Here is a 15,190-nt window from a genome sequence, read left to right as displayed (position 1 = left end):
TTCTGGGTGTACTACTTTCAAAAAGTATTTTAAAAGTACTATAGTAGTACTAGTGAAACACATTGTTTTTAGCTCCTCGTCCTTTAAGCCAACTGTCGTCTGATTGGCTGCCTTTTACAAACAGAAGTTTGGAACTGCTGGGGTTTCAGTCTTTGAAGCAGAGCTAATCAGGTCCGCTTTAGCTTTTATATTTGGTGGCTCTTACAGTACTCTCCGCAGCAGCTTTGTATTATTAGAGTTCATGCTATACGGTGAGGGATGTTAGCTCCTATGCTGCAAAATGGTGACGATAACGGTTTCAATAATAAAATGAAGAAAGTTGCGAGACTGAGCTGGAAAAGTATTACAGCAACTGAGAAATGACAGGGTCACAGCAGACCTCGTAGCTCTCGTTATATTTCATATGGTTTCTTAATAAAAGACTAGACATAGTTAAGGCCAGAAATAGGGTGTGCTCTACCCAGCCCTGACCATCTGTGCTGTTTACTTTGAGCATGACATTAACACCCAGCGTACATATGTTAAGAGCCTTCTCTGAAAGTACAGTGTGCGGTTGAACCAGGGGATTTGTTCAAATTAGGCTCTTAAAGATCATGTAACATAAGTGGAAACAAATGTGGATACCTCTGCCATGTTATTCTTCCGATGCGCTGCCAAAGCCCTGGGCTTGGAGACAGCTCGTGTCTCGGCAGTGGAGTCGAATCCAGCCGAGAACACGCAGAACACAGGATTTTCTTTCTCGTGCCGGCTGTTTGTTACTCTTGAAGCTCGTTTTTATGAGACACCTAGGAGTGTTTAGAGAAGCCCGATCCTCGGGCCTCCATAATACAGCCTGTGTGTAGGAGTCCCAAGTTATGCCTAATGCGTAATGTCCATTGAGTTGCCTGTTATACATGGTAATGAATGGTGGTCAGAGAAACAGTGTCCTGTATCAAAGAGCTGAACTAACATGCCTTTCTCACGGAGCCAGAGAAGTGGCCCTTTGTCACGGCGGTCGCCTGCTATTGACTCCCAGCGTCTCACAAAATATGCCCCATTGTTGGTGAAGGCCAACTCCGTTTACAACTCTGAAATGACAGCATTCCTGAAGTCAGCAACACCAGCCTCTTCTCTTATAACTTCCAAAAATGATGCCAATAGAATACTTTTAGAACTATTAGTTTTTAGTTTTGATTACTATTCTTATTCTTACCCACTCTCTTTTTGTGTAACTGTACTGTTTTGATGTTTGTGTGTGTGCATGAAAAACTGGGACTGTTGTGGAGGGCCACACTAATACGCCAAAACTAAAACTCAGTTCTGCTCATCGTTAATTTTGTCTCTTTATAAACTGCTATTTGTAAGACAAAATGTTAGAATTAAGCAATGAAAATGTTAATAGTTGGCGGAGTGGTTAGAACCCAGCTAGAACGTCTTTCTATGTGGCGTTTGCATGTTCTCCCTCACCCACACAGGCTTTCCTTCCTGGTTTCCTCTGGGTGGTCAGTAAGACTAGAAAAGAGTGCTTGTGTCACATGATAAGAGTCTCTTATTCGGTCTCTAACCGTAAAAGCAGGACAGCCAGGACAGAGAAGTCTGCTCTTGACCCCCAAAACATATGAGGAAGTAAGGGTTTAAATTTCATTGCTTCTTAAAGTCTGGGGCATGTGGTGTTCAAGAACAGTGTAGCTCATATCTGTCTGCAGCTAAGCAGACTAAACCCTTGGAGAGTGCAGGGGGCTTCTTTCTCTGTGAAAACGGTGGCAGTGAAAATGGTGCTCGAGTCCTCCTTAAAAGCCTTACCACCACCATCCAGTTCCCTTTCGTGGCGCCGGTCGTGTTGGAATGTTTTTCATCACAAAAGTCTATCTCTTTGGCTCCGGCGTGTGTCTGCGAGTAAGAGGGAAGCTCAGAAAAGCATTTATTTATAGGTATCTGAAAGCCGCTGGGCCCTGATACTCTGGGATGTGTAATGACGTGCCTTTGGAAAAGCAAAAACAAAATCCCTTACAGCCAAAACGAGCTATTTTTATCACTTAGGTTAGCTCCCAATTGTACTCCGTAAAAGCTGCGTTCTCAGCCTACCCCTCTTGCCCACGCTAGCTTGTTGGTACAAATACTGTTTTAGGCTGCCCAGAACCGATGCAGGTGTCCAGTGAAAGCTTATACGCCAGAAATCTCGATGACCGCTAAGACGATACGGGGTTTAAGAGTGAGCAGCTCCAGGTCTTAGTGCCGTTTGCTGTTTTGTCATCAGAAATGCAGGCGTCTTCAAATATTGTCTGAATTGAATCACTAACTCTGGCGCTAACAACCTCAATGATGAAGTCAGCACCTCTCAACATCTTGCCTCTTAATGGAGTCTTCACTGCCTTTGTCCTTAAACATCCATTTCCATTAATTATTCAGAGGGAGAAAGGAAAACCGTTTGAGTGGGTAACACTGATCCAGTGTACTCAACCAATCTATGCAGTGTAAGTAATAAAATACCACACACTCAGACGACACAATAAAAGAGATTGAGACAGAGGAGATGCTTGTTAAAAATGTAAGTAGACGGAAGCTACCAGAAGACAACAGAGGGAGGAGGAGGCGGCGGCTCGGAAGTCAAAAGACACAGCAACAACATCTTAGTGTCTGGGTTAATCAGCGAAACAGGCCGATAGCAGCTGGTGTTTCACTGTATCCGCCCGGTCCACGGAGGGCTACTGTCTAAGCAGAAGCTGAGTTGATGTGATGCGCCCTCGGTGCAGCTGAGTGATACTAATTGGGATTAGCGCTGATTGCGCTAAAGTGACACGAGACATTCCAGGGCCCAGCCTTCCAGACTCCTCTCACTACACTGTCAAACTCTGCCGTATGTTTTCCTCTCGTCCTCGGGGCTTCGGGAAGATGCAGTGCACAGAAAGTACAAGCAAAATTAACCTGAAGAGTTTTTCTGGAATAAAAAGCAAAGGACCAAAAGTGTCGTTCGAGCGTTGCCCAGGCTTGAAAAGGTCACAGCGCACTTTTGAACTTTCACTTTGAATAAGGTTAGCTTTCCCTCGCTAGAATGGAAAAAGGGAGGGGTTGGAAATCCATAAGACATCCTGCAAAGATGTATCCACTCCAGCTCTGCTACCAGTCTCAGTTAGATCTTCATTGACAGGAGGCTTTTTCACCCCGAATTTGATAAACCCACCCAGCCAACCGGTGTGAAGAGAAGAGCTCGGAGAGAAGATGATTTTTTTTCCTCTGGATTTTGGAGGGGGGCTTTTCGAGGTATTAGATCCATGAACTGGGAGTGCTGTATTGAATATTTTATCGACTGTCTGCTTGCCCCGTGCTGACCTGCCTGACATGCTAAGTTCCTGGCTCGCTGGAGACGCCACGTCACTTCGCATCAGCCCAGCCACCCATGAGGCTCCCCTGCATTTCCTGTGAATAAACTCGCACACAGTGGGGGAGGAAGAGAGGCCAGGGCACAGGGGCACTGGGGCTGACATGAGGAGAAAACACACACATTCTTTCTCTAAAGAACAACACACAACCTTGGCTACAGTATGAACTCCCTTGGTCAGAGCCCGATGAATCCTCTGAAAGCATCCAGTGAATTGAAACGACCTGAAACCTCTATTTTAATTACAGCTTCACTGCTCATAAAGTTTGCTCCAACAAAGCGGTGCCGAGCTAGCTTAATTAGATGTGAGCACAACAAATAATCCCACAAGTCTTCATATCTAAACCTGTCCATGTATTATCTCATTTGTGGTGCTTGTTAGTAGGAACTAAAAGTCGTATCTAAATGAAACTGTTTGTCTGCTGGCTTTAGTGGATATTAACATGTTTCATATGAAAAAACTGAAAGAAATATCTTTCTGTTTCTCTCTGGCCTTACCCTGTAATTATGAAGCGTTTTAGATAAAAGGTGACCAATCAGGACCGCCATCTTTTTCGCATGACGTGCAAGTAACATTTGCACAACAGTAACAGGTTGAGAGTGACACAGTCTAGTGTGCATGGGGAGTTATGCTCCGAGGATGTGAGCGCACTCTCTCTCTCTCTCACCCACCATAGCCCTCATCTCCATCCCTCTGTCTCTGGCTCATTACTGGCAGTGGGGCTTCCTAATGTGTTAAAACTCAGTGGGGTGGAAACGTCAGCCAACGGACTTTGGTCCCCCAACGGTCTTTACTTATTCATGCAAGCACTTGCCTCTCCCCAGGACAGTGTAGCATTGACCCAGGAGGACAGCAGGGCTGAGAAGAAAATGACCCCGCACCAGGGTCACTCAGCATTTTAGGCCAATGAGTAGACGAACATCAGCTTCAGCGTAGCGTCGAACTTGGTCCTGTTCATGATGAAAGTGTGCCAGTCTCCTGCCCAACGTCACATATTCTTCTTCAGTGCACCACAATGTGACTGCAAGGCAAATTCAAATAGATAATTACCAGGAATATAAACAAAGCAATTCATGACTTTGTGTCATCTTTGCGTTTCTTAAGTCTACAAAAACGTGTTATTTATCCAATGTATTTCAGTAGTTTTGGTTAGCATCCTATAAAGCTGCAAAAACTCCCGACTGTCAGCTTTAATATTAGATCAGCTCAGTTTGATCAAGTAACTGTACTTTGCATATTAGTTTGTGAAAAGAATTAGCGAACTAAACATTGTACTCTATATTTAAACCAGTTTGTGCAGTAATTAATGTCACTACTGTAATTACAATTGTAGTTATTTTCCATGTTTTTGATGACCCACTGTTTATTTTCACTCCTACCTTGAAGTAAGCAAACGGATGAAGTTTGGATTGAAGCAAAAAATGAAAACATTTGTATGGTACACTTCCCAACCAGGCAAGTGTCTGTTCAGGATCGCCATCTGTGAGCTTCAAGATTCAAGGTCTTTATTGTCAGTTCACCCCAAGCCCCCCCCCCCCCCCCATGGTGCATTATAAGAATATGAGAAATACATCTCCAAGAGATATAAAAATATAAATTAAAATTTAATAATAACTTGCTAATTTGGGGTAAAATACAGAGCTAAAAAGGTACCATTACTAACTCTAACTATGTACAATACATAAAGACAGGACAGAGACAATACAAAGTGGATTGTGCTGTAGGTACTGAATACCAGGTTCAAGTTATGAGTCAGGATATTGTAGACAGGACGAAGACATGTGCAATATAGCATTATGTAGATGTGTTCAGTAACTATGTGACTGAGGTGTGCAAATAAGCATATTGTTCCCAGGTCCAGTCTGGGAACAATATGCTTATTTGCACACCTCAGGTTACATGTGTCATTGTAGACAGGCTTACAATACATGGTTAAATCTGAGTTGTCAGATGCCCTGCCCAAAAATAGTCCAAGTGCTGGCCTAGTAATGACACGTCCTATTCGTCTCTTTACTATTTAATATCTCGTCACATCTCTAATTTACACTTCTCAGTCCCACTTGCCGATTGTCAACAATTCCAGTCGTTCCTCCCATGTCTTCCTTTACTCCGTTCCGTAACCCTGCCTTCCTCCTCTTCCCTCTCCCACCATGCCCATCACATAGTCATCCCAGAACATTTAGAGAAACCCTCCAAACTTGTTTGTTTGCCTTTCTGTCATTTGCCAAAAACCCCAACCGCCGAGCCCCTGACACGATGTTTTACAGTTGGCCCTTCAAAGAACTTGTGGACCTTCAAAATGAAGTTGGCTGTCAGCGTTTTCCCGCACATCAGCAGCCACAGAGAATGTGATTTACCAAGCAGGGTGTGTTCCTCCGCTTGCTAATGCGATGGTTTTGACAGTGTTGTGGTTAAGTTGTCTGAGCTTGGTTCTGGGGAGGTTCAGCTACCATAAATCAGAGCTAAGCATGACTAAACATTACATTTCACTTTAGAATAGCTTAGAACAATACAGCCGCTTTCAGAGAATCAGATTATAGATTGATAGATCACATGTGGGCTTTTATGTGGTGAGAAAATATAGTTTTCTCCAAAATATTCACCTTCATACAGATCAGATGCAGACTAACGGAGTAATGCCGTTCCTTCTGTACCTGTACTCACTGTTGTAGCTATGCTCAAGAACCTTCGTCACATAAATAGTAGATGAAACTGAGTGGCACTGACTGACACCCGCTCACGGTAACCTGACTGTAGACCAGCAACAATGAAATAGGGCTTGGAGATATTTTTTATCTCCATATGAATTATTAAATAACTTACTTAACCTCGGTTCTTTTTCTTTGTATTATCAGTATTCAGCGTGTACAGATAGTATGTCTGCTATGTGATTATTGTACCTCATTGGTTATTTAAGATTTTGTATTTTTTATGCACTTTTTGCCGAGCAGAGAGCGGCGTATTAAGAAAGAAGCTTTGACACAGGTGTGTGTTGTAGAGGAAAGGGATAAAACTGTGGTCCATATGCTCCTGATAAGATCTCAATGTGGTTATACTAAAGGCAGAAACACTTTTATAGCTTTACGAGAAAGATTTGAAATAACTGTAAAGTGTTAAATCATTGCCAGAAGCATATGTCTTCATTCATTTGTCTTAGTCTTAACAGCTTACCCAGTTCAGCTGGTTAAGCTAAGCTGGTGCCTGTCCCAACTGTCACAGGGCAAAAGGCAAGGTAGAGCTGAGACACGTCGCGAGTTGTGAGTCTATCAATCACCTGCGACCAATTTGAAATCAACATTTAACCCAACAAGCAGGTCTTTGAGTTGTGGGAGAAAGCCTGAGAGATCCCACACAGGCAGGAGACATAAAACACCACAGTGGGTGTGGAATTGAACCCAGGACTTCATTGCTTTGAAGCCACAGTGCTAATCACTGCAGCGCTGTTACACCAACAAACACCTTCATGTCGTAGAACATCTTTAACTCTTCACTAACACAAATCTGATCTTTCGATCCACATAAACTCGGTACAGAATCCCAGCTCACCATCCCAGTGTGGCCAGTAAACGAGGGCTCACTTTCCCAACTCAGATCTGGTAATATCTCTATGCCATGGGGAAGACACGCCTACATCATCGACTCTGACACTGTAACAAATGGTTTTAGTGCAGCAGTGGATTTGTGACACATTTGGGATCATTTCCCTTTTTTTCCAGAGGAAGCAGAATTAAACTTTCATGTTTTTGTAATATCATCATTCCCTCTTTGTTCCCTAAATATTTCCTCACAGCAAGTCTCAGGAGGTCAGCGTCAGTCCCCGTATCATGTCCACTGCCTTACAACTGCTCACCCACTCCACTGGCCCTGCCATGCTGCCCCCTGTCCTCTAAGTGCCCTCACTCCACAGAGAAGTCCCCAACAGCAGCACCATAAGTGTTGTCAGCGAACACCATGAGCTTCATAATAACAGCGCTGCACTGCAGCAGCGACACAAGACACCATCGTGATTTACTTTTTTTAACTGACTCCTGCTTGTTTATCTGGAGAACATATCCGCAGGAGATACGATGTGAAAAAGTGTTTGTCAATTTCTTCTGTTTTTGTTTTTTTCCATCTTTGTCAAAGTTAAATTATAAAGCAAATGTTAATGTCAGACAAAGATAACCAGAACGAAAAAAAGCTAAACCTAAGAAAAATCATAAATGATTAACAATTTATTTTATTTTCACTGGCTACATCCAGGTTTTATATCCACTATTCACAAATAGAGAAATCTTCCCGTGAGTAACCAGCTTAATAGAAAAGACAAATTTCAGCCAGTGTTAAGAACATATAATGTGTTCATATTGTGTTAAATAGGCAACAGGAAGGATGTGTGAATGTCACAGAAGATTAAATAATTTACAAAAACTAGGAGGCTGGAGAATTCTTAAAAATACAACACCTCATCATTCCATGTACTCTAAATCTGCAAGTGTAGTAAAATATATTATTTCATAACCAGCAAATGGTTATTATAGCCAACCCTCACCCTGTCCCCTAAAGCTGCCATCATTGGAGGAAATATTAGACTTTAACAAATAGTATAGTTTTGATCTAGAAGTATTAAAATCATGTATTAGTGATTTGCAAATATCAAAAATAATAACAAATAATTAATGCTTTTGAATTCACCACTTTATATCTGAAAGGTTCTGCTCTGTGCTACACAGTGATTCAAAACATAGCATGCACTGCTTCTATAAGCAACTGAAAAGTAAGTAAAATACAGTTTTGCAGTGTTTGTTAAAGGATTAAATCCACTAATCTGGCAGAAACTACATAGATGTGTAGCAGCAGACTTGTATAATGAGTATCTCAAGCTGCTCAGCTCCATATGATCCCATTAGAATTTAAAGTCTGTGTTTTTTCTCTCTGTAACACCATTTCCCTTCTTGCTAATTGCACTCGCAGCCATTGCGGCACTTCCTCCTCTAGCCTGTGATCTAAAGCACTCCGTCCTTCCCATGACCACAACACATTTCCATACAGTCACGCTACAGGTCAACAAGCTTGGACAAACATCATTTCCCACTCAAGAGGTGTTCTTTCCAAGCTGCCGCCAAACCGCTACCACCCCAGGGTGTCAGTAAGCCATTAAAAGCCAGTCTCCTAAAACAGTTTCTTAGCTCACCCAGCTTGCTTCTTCTCTCAGGCCATATTAAATAAATAAAGCCAGCGGCACTCTCCGAGTCTGGGCGAGAGAGATGTGGGGCAGCAGCGAGACGGAGTGAGAGGGTCACTCTTATATGTTGCTAAAACGCTCCAAATGTAATTCAGCCTCGGGTCAGAACTTTAAAAGTGTTGCAGTGCGTTCTCCCGAGTTTGTATGTTGGCACCAAATGTGTCTGAGTGTGTAAAAGGGGACAGTTTTTAAAAGGTTTGGAGGAGTGAAGGTCAGGTGATGGAGAAAGCATTAACAGAAAACCTCTCTGCTCCCTCTCCCTCCTGCTCTTCCTCTCTGCTGCCCATGAAAGTTTGATGTTGGAATTAGGTTGTTGACTCATCTCGCACCTCTGTGCTCATAGTATTGACAGGCTGCCAGTGGACTGCTGGGCAGGCTGAGATAGCCACTGAGTGTCTATTCCCTCCCTCACTGTCTCACTTCCTCTCTTTTTTTCACTCTCCTTTTGCTTCGGCATCAGCCAACAGCATCAGAAGTGTTTTAACAGAGCTTTAATGGTCCCAGCCCCAAACCTCACCTCCAGCACACACTCACTCTCCCTCGCTCTGAAACACTCGTGCGCACACACACACACCATGAGTTGGAAATAGCTTGCTGGTAGAGAAAAAGTGTTGAACAGAAAAGAGAGAGAGCTCGTTGTGCTGATGGAGGATGACATGCCCTCCTTTTCTCACCCCCAGCTCTCCTAGCTTCCATCTTCCATATTTCTGCACACTGGCTCACGTGACCAGACTGCCTTGATTTATTGTTTGATTTACTTTTTGTTTCTCCGGCTCTTTAAAGTGGTTCATCTAATGTAGCTGAGGACACTCTGTGTACCTTTTATTTTATGTGGCTACACGCTTTATTGGATACACGGACTTTAACATACCGTGAATTACCAAAGATATAAACGTGGAGATTTTTTCCATTTGTTTTGTTTCGCTGTTCCATTTGCTAAACTGTTCAGCTGTCATCTCAACTGGCTTAAAGATGTATGAAATGCTATTTTTTTCTTTTGCATATTTTACCCTCATTTGTTTGTTAATATATAAGTAATCTAAGACAAGTTTTCCACTTTCTGAGCTGGTTTAAGGCTACAGACATTTCTTGGACGGGATTCATTGGGTCTACATTCATCCTGTTGCTCTTTAGGTTCACATGTCTGCAGAGACTTACTGTATTAATGATGTGCAGTTGTTCACAACAAGTGACACAAAATGATTCGTGGCGAGTTTAAACGTAGTCAGCCTGGTGTTCACAGAAGTATGTGGGAGATGAACGTGTAGCCACAGATCAGCATTTACATCCTGTCACACAGTTCGTTAACATTACCTTAATCCCTTTTGGACTTTAGCTCTGCTGGAGCCACCGGAAGCTTTATTCATCTGTACATTCAGCTCTGGACCCTTTGGTTAAACCTAAAGACGAGTTGTTTTTAAATCTTTTTATGTAAGATTGTATCTGTGTATGTCGTCAGACTTACATTCATGTCATATGTATCGTCTGCGGTTAACAAATCTTTAAACTCAGTCTGGTGTAGAGATGCGCTCCGGGGCCATCGTGGCTCAAGAGTTGGGAGTTCGCCTTGTAATCGGAAGGTTGCCGGTTCGAGCCCCGGCTCCGACAGTCTCGGTCGTTGTGTCCTTGGGCAAGACACTTCACCCGTTGCCTACTGGTGGTGGTCAGAGGGCCTGGTGGCGCCAATGTCCGGCAGCCTCGCCTCTGTCAGTGCGCCCCAGGGCAGCTGTGGCTACAATGTAGCTGCCATCACCAGTGTGTGAATGTGTGGATGACTGGATATGTAAAGCGCTTTGGGGTCCTTAGGGGCTAGAAAAGCGCTATATAAATACAGGCTATTTACCATTTATTAGTTTGTTTTTCAGCTGGTATTATTCTGTGTACCTTCACACCTTCTACATAGTCTCTGTGATTGATTCTTATTCTTCATTAAACAAGTCAAATAAGCCCATCATGGTCTTGGTTTCCTTCACCTCTGATCTGATAGATAAGACATAGTTTGGTTCATATAATTATTCCTGGAGAAAACTTTTTTTTTTTGCAGTAACATAGTAATATAATACTTGTAGTATAAACTAGGAGGATTTTTCTCTCCGGTGTGAGGCATACTTGAGCGGAAACTCCAGAACCACTGTTCTTTTTGAATGTTTTGCCATAAAAATAGTCACATTTAGTGCGGCCACAGTTTGTCATCTTTTGACGAGGTCTCATCCTGACTCATTCTTTCCTTTTGTCTGTTTTCCCTCTGTTGTTCACAGTCTCTTACCTCCCCTTCTCCTTTACTACGGCCCCTCCACCCTTAACCCCCAACCCTTTCCTTCAGCTTCGAGTGTGTGTGTGTGTGTTGAAGGGCTTAGCCGTGATGAGACCCGTGCTAGGCCCAGCCAGAGGCAACGCTCATTAGCAGAATTTAGCCACACAGACGCTGAATGGGACGGCTTGTTGACATACACAATGGGATCAACCCCCTCACACTTGCACAACACACACATAACCAAATCGTGGCTCCAGCCTGACGCGTCATGCCCCCCTCTCTTACCCTCCTCAAGCTTGTGTGGATGTGTGCTAGAGCCACCTATCCAGAGAGCTCATCTGATGCCCTCTTTCCCTCACCTTATGCTGTCTCACTCAAAGTTACATATCTCATACATCCTGAATATACGTTTATATTCTGACTACATGCAGCAACAAATGCACATTAGCCACATTTTAGAGCACAATGCATCTATTGTGTGTTTGTGGCAACAACAACGGCCCCTCACAGATTTTAGTACCTACATCGTAAAGGGTTAGAGCATCCTTTAACTACTTACATCCCCACCCCTGATTTCATCAACACACACACACATAGTAATAGAATAAGCAATCCTAATACACAGTAAACTGACCAGTTAGTGCTAATAGGTTCTTTCACTTTGGCCTGGTTTAGTTGTCACATGGCAGTAGGACAAGGCTCCGTCTTATGGTCTCATCCACCCTGCCGGATGGGACATATCAGCTCCAATTTGGCCCATCGCCGCCTTTAAGAAAATTCATCAGGCCCTCGTTAGGAATGAAAGCACTCAGTGTACCAGGAGCCGAGGCAGATGGGAGATTAGTTCAGGCTCCCACGGACAGGGAATATAGAAGGAGGGGTTCTGTGTTTGTGTGAGCCGAGATGGAGAAAATGAGGGAACATAAGACTCTTAAGTTTTTGTGTGTGTGCGTCTTTCTAAAGAGTCTGTGTTCTTGTGTGTTGAAGGTAGACGGTATATTCCTCTAAAGGGAAAAGAAACGACCGAGAGAACAAATTTCAGATATTTCAGAATAAGAAGAGAGTAAGATGCTGCACTCGGTCATTTTTAGCCAAATGCTGTAGCCTCCACATTTCTTCACACAGCTGACCCCTGTGACTGCCTGCCACTGCTTTAGATCGTCACACAACTGCACGCGTTGCATTGTGGGAAACATCTGCAATGGGATGCAGCCATTTTTAATAAGTTCATCTTTGAATTGCAGCCACATAATCCTAAAGCCAATCATTCCACCTTCTATTAGTAAACCATTTTTAATTGCAACATTTATGACTTTTTTTTGGGGGGGGGTGTCTGCTTTTGGTTGTGTTCTCAGAAGATAAGGTACCTTATTCTGTCGTTAGAGGGCACAATGGCTTGTTGCTAAGGTGGCACGTTCCACAGCTACTGCTGTTATAGGATTTAAATTTGGTGCCTTTGTGGTTTGTAACTCACGGAGACCAGTCTTGAACCTCATCTAATGATTTTGTTGGACTCTAAAAAGTGCAAATACAGTTTGCACTATGAAACATCCAAGTGACAACCTGTTGGTTTCCTCTCAGTTGAACTGAAAATCTCTTGTCAGTTTTGTTGTCTAGAGTTGAAAGTTTTAGTCCAGTTTCCTGTACCAGTTGTATTTTTATCAGCTTTAAAACAATCTGAAATATATAAAAATATATAAAAAAGTTTGTTTTTGTTTTGTTTTTTTCTAGTTTAGTAGTTTCATAACCAAGTTAAAATACTTATGAGTCCTCGTGGCTTAAACTAATGCGAAACAAAAACTCTGCAACATTAATTTTGATTTTAGAGACCCAGTGGAAATATAAGTAAATGATTATTAGAGCATTTGTTTGTTTGTTTTGAACCTCTGTCACAATGTCCAAAAATACCTCTCACTTACAGCTGTGTCAAGGATCTCAATACTCAGCATAGTTACCCAACATTAGATTGTGTTTATACGTCATATTTTTGTTTCTCCAAACTCTGAATTTATCATTCATTGAAACTGGATTACAAAAACTATCTTGGAGATATTTATAGTTTTAGGTTTTAAGGTTTTTTCTTTCTGTTTTAAAAAAACCCCAGAAAAAAAGTACAAAAAAGAAAATCCCCATCTTTGTAAAACACAAGACCAAAGTTTAAAAAAACCCGTTCTGCCAGTGACAAGCTTGGTGCACAGGAACACTATGTAATCAGGGCCTCTGGCACACCACAGTAGCCTTTTTTCACTTTGACCACAGATGTTATTTTTGCTCTCTGAGTTTTGATCACCACTGTTTCTTATTTCACTAGGCTCAGTTACTTCTGTAACCTTTGTGTGCACTCATTGGTGTGGAATGTCAGTAAACAAATATAGAGCAAAGCTGCAGAAAGTTGACATTGTGAGGCAATGTCTTCATTATGTATACATGTGCTTAGCTTTGAGTAAAAAACTGTGTTAACACAGAACTAAACTGACTGTATCAGATGCCTGATGTGTGAGAGAGCCATGTTAACTAGATACAATAATGGTAATGTGAGGTCATCGTATTAATGGAAAGAAGTGCATCTTATGTTGAATAAGATGGCGGAAGCAGCATAATTACTTCCATTTCTATGAAGCTGTACACCACACGCTGCTGATGGCTTACAGTAAATGAAAACATTGGCAGTGTGTCATGATTAATAATCTTACTCACCAGTTTCATTAAATGTTTTTGTCAGACTTTGTGGCTTTTGTGGATTCAAGGCAGTGCACAGAAGGTGTGTTCTACCCTGCTCCCATCCTATCCTTTGTTTTCCTTGTGTTTTCTTTGCTGAAAATAAATGTTACAATGAGCTTTTTATGGTTCAAATTGGTTACTTGACACTGTGATAGTGTGCTGTTGAATCATAAACTGCATGTTGGGGCTGATATCCATATGTACCTTCCTCCGACTTACTGCTGCCATCATTCCTCTGCAGGTACACAGATTATAGTACTTTTGGAAGCATGTAGCTTTATCTTTGTTTGGAGTTGAATAGCCTCGCTATGATCTGACAGATACTAGCCTGAAAGTTTAAGAGCAGGATATACATTGATCAACCATATCACCAGACTGGCCGTATCTGCTATTATATAGGTTGACCAGTCAAGGAATAGATAAGAGTCTTCCAGAGATGGTGTTATTGGGACACTAGCAGTGGATCCTTTGGATCCATGGAGCGTCTATAAATCGGGCTTGTTTCAGTGCATTCTGTGGACGCCCTGTGGGTAGAACTGTGGTGGAGTAGTTAATAGGGGGAAGGTTTTGTGAATCTCCTGGTAAGCTGGATCTATTCAGTTTGTGGTTTGTTCTCTCGAAGTCCATGTGATTTTCCTCCACATACTCTGGCTTTCTTTCACAGCTCAAACATGCATGTAAGGTTAACTGGTGTTTCTAAATTGGCTGTGGATGCGAGGTAAAACGCAAGTACTGTATGAATCCATGGATAACTATGGCTTGGAGTCTAAAGTTATTTGAGTAGTCAGTAGAACTAGAAAGGTTCATTTGTACTTCCGTTTTCAGATGAAGACTAGACCAAAACCTTGGGTTTGCTCTCATTTCTATTAGAGAGCAAATGGTGCGCATTTGTAGTGCAATTTTTGTTGGTTATGACACGTCCATTCATCTGTACTGTTTATCTGTTCTCTGAAGACAAGCGATGTGATAGAAGGGTTTTGAACCGCACATAATAACATACTAAACATGGTGTCAGATTGCACTCTCAATAATAATGCGCCTTTCAAATGCAACGAAATAACAAAGTTTGTGAATCTTGTTAGATTTTTTTTCCGTAAAAAGGACGTGTGTACTCGTAGGTGTACTCAATTGTGTAGACGCTGATCCCTCACTGAGTGGAATGCCATTAGACGTGTGCCCCAGTGTTATCTTTACTTGGTGCCACACACAACAGTGATACTGCCTCCTCTTTCTTTCTCCCTCTCTCCTCTATCTATCACATTCCTCCCTTTGATCAATGCCATGGGCACATGTGGTTGGAGCCAGTGTGTTTGGATGTGTGTTTGCGAGTGTGCGACTGAGATTATAGCTGTTATCATACTGTGTGTTTGTGCGGCAAGTTTGTGTGTGTACATACGAGATTGTGGTGCTTTGATCTCCCATGCAGTGTTGTCTTTGAACTAAAGAACTGTGTATGACAGAGGCTGGTGTCAAAGCAGCGAGGGCCTTTAGCTGATAAGGCAGAACTCCCTGAAGCCACGTTGAGCTCAGTAAAGCTGAAGCTCTACAGTGGCAGAAGTCTAACTGGCCAAACAATCATTTTTTAAGTGAGATAATCTTGCATCCTAATTTAACTGGACTATTTTTTAAACT

At 42.3% G+C, this 15,190-nt stretch overlaps 1 protein-coding gene across 3 annotated transcripts in view; it reads left to right on the top strand.

Moving 5' to 3' along the window:
* Positions 1 to 15,190, top strand: part of bcas3 (BCAS3 microtubule associated cell migration factor) — a 323,554-nt gene that overhangs the window by 193,914 nt on the left and 114,450 nt on the right. The window lies entirely within an intron of this gene.

This window comes from Simochromis diagramma, unplaced genomic scaffold (genome assembly GCF_900408965.1).
Source record: "Simochromis diagramma unplaced genomic scaffold, fSimDia1.1 OVJJ01000024.1, whole genome shotgun sequence".
NCBI classification, from domain to species: Eukaryota; Metazoa; Chordata; class Actinopteri; order Cichliformes; family Cichlidae; genus Simochromis; species Simochromis diagramma.
This window is presented reverse-complemented; position numbering and strand designations above follow the sequence as displayed.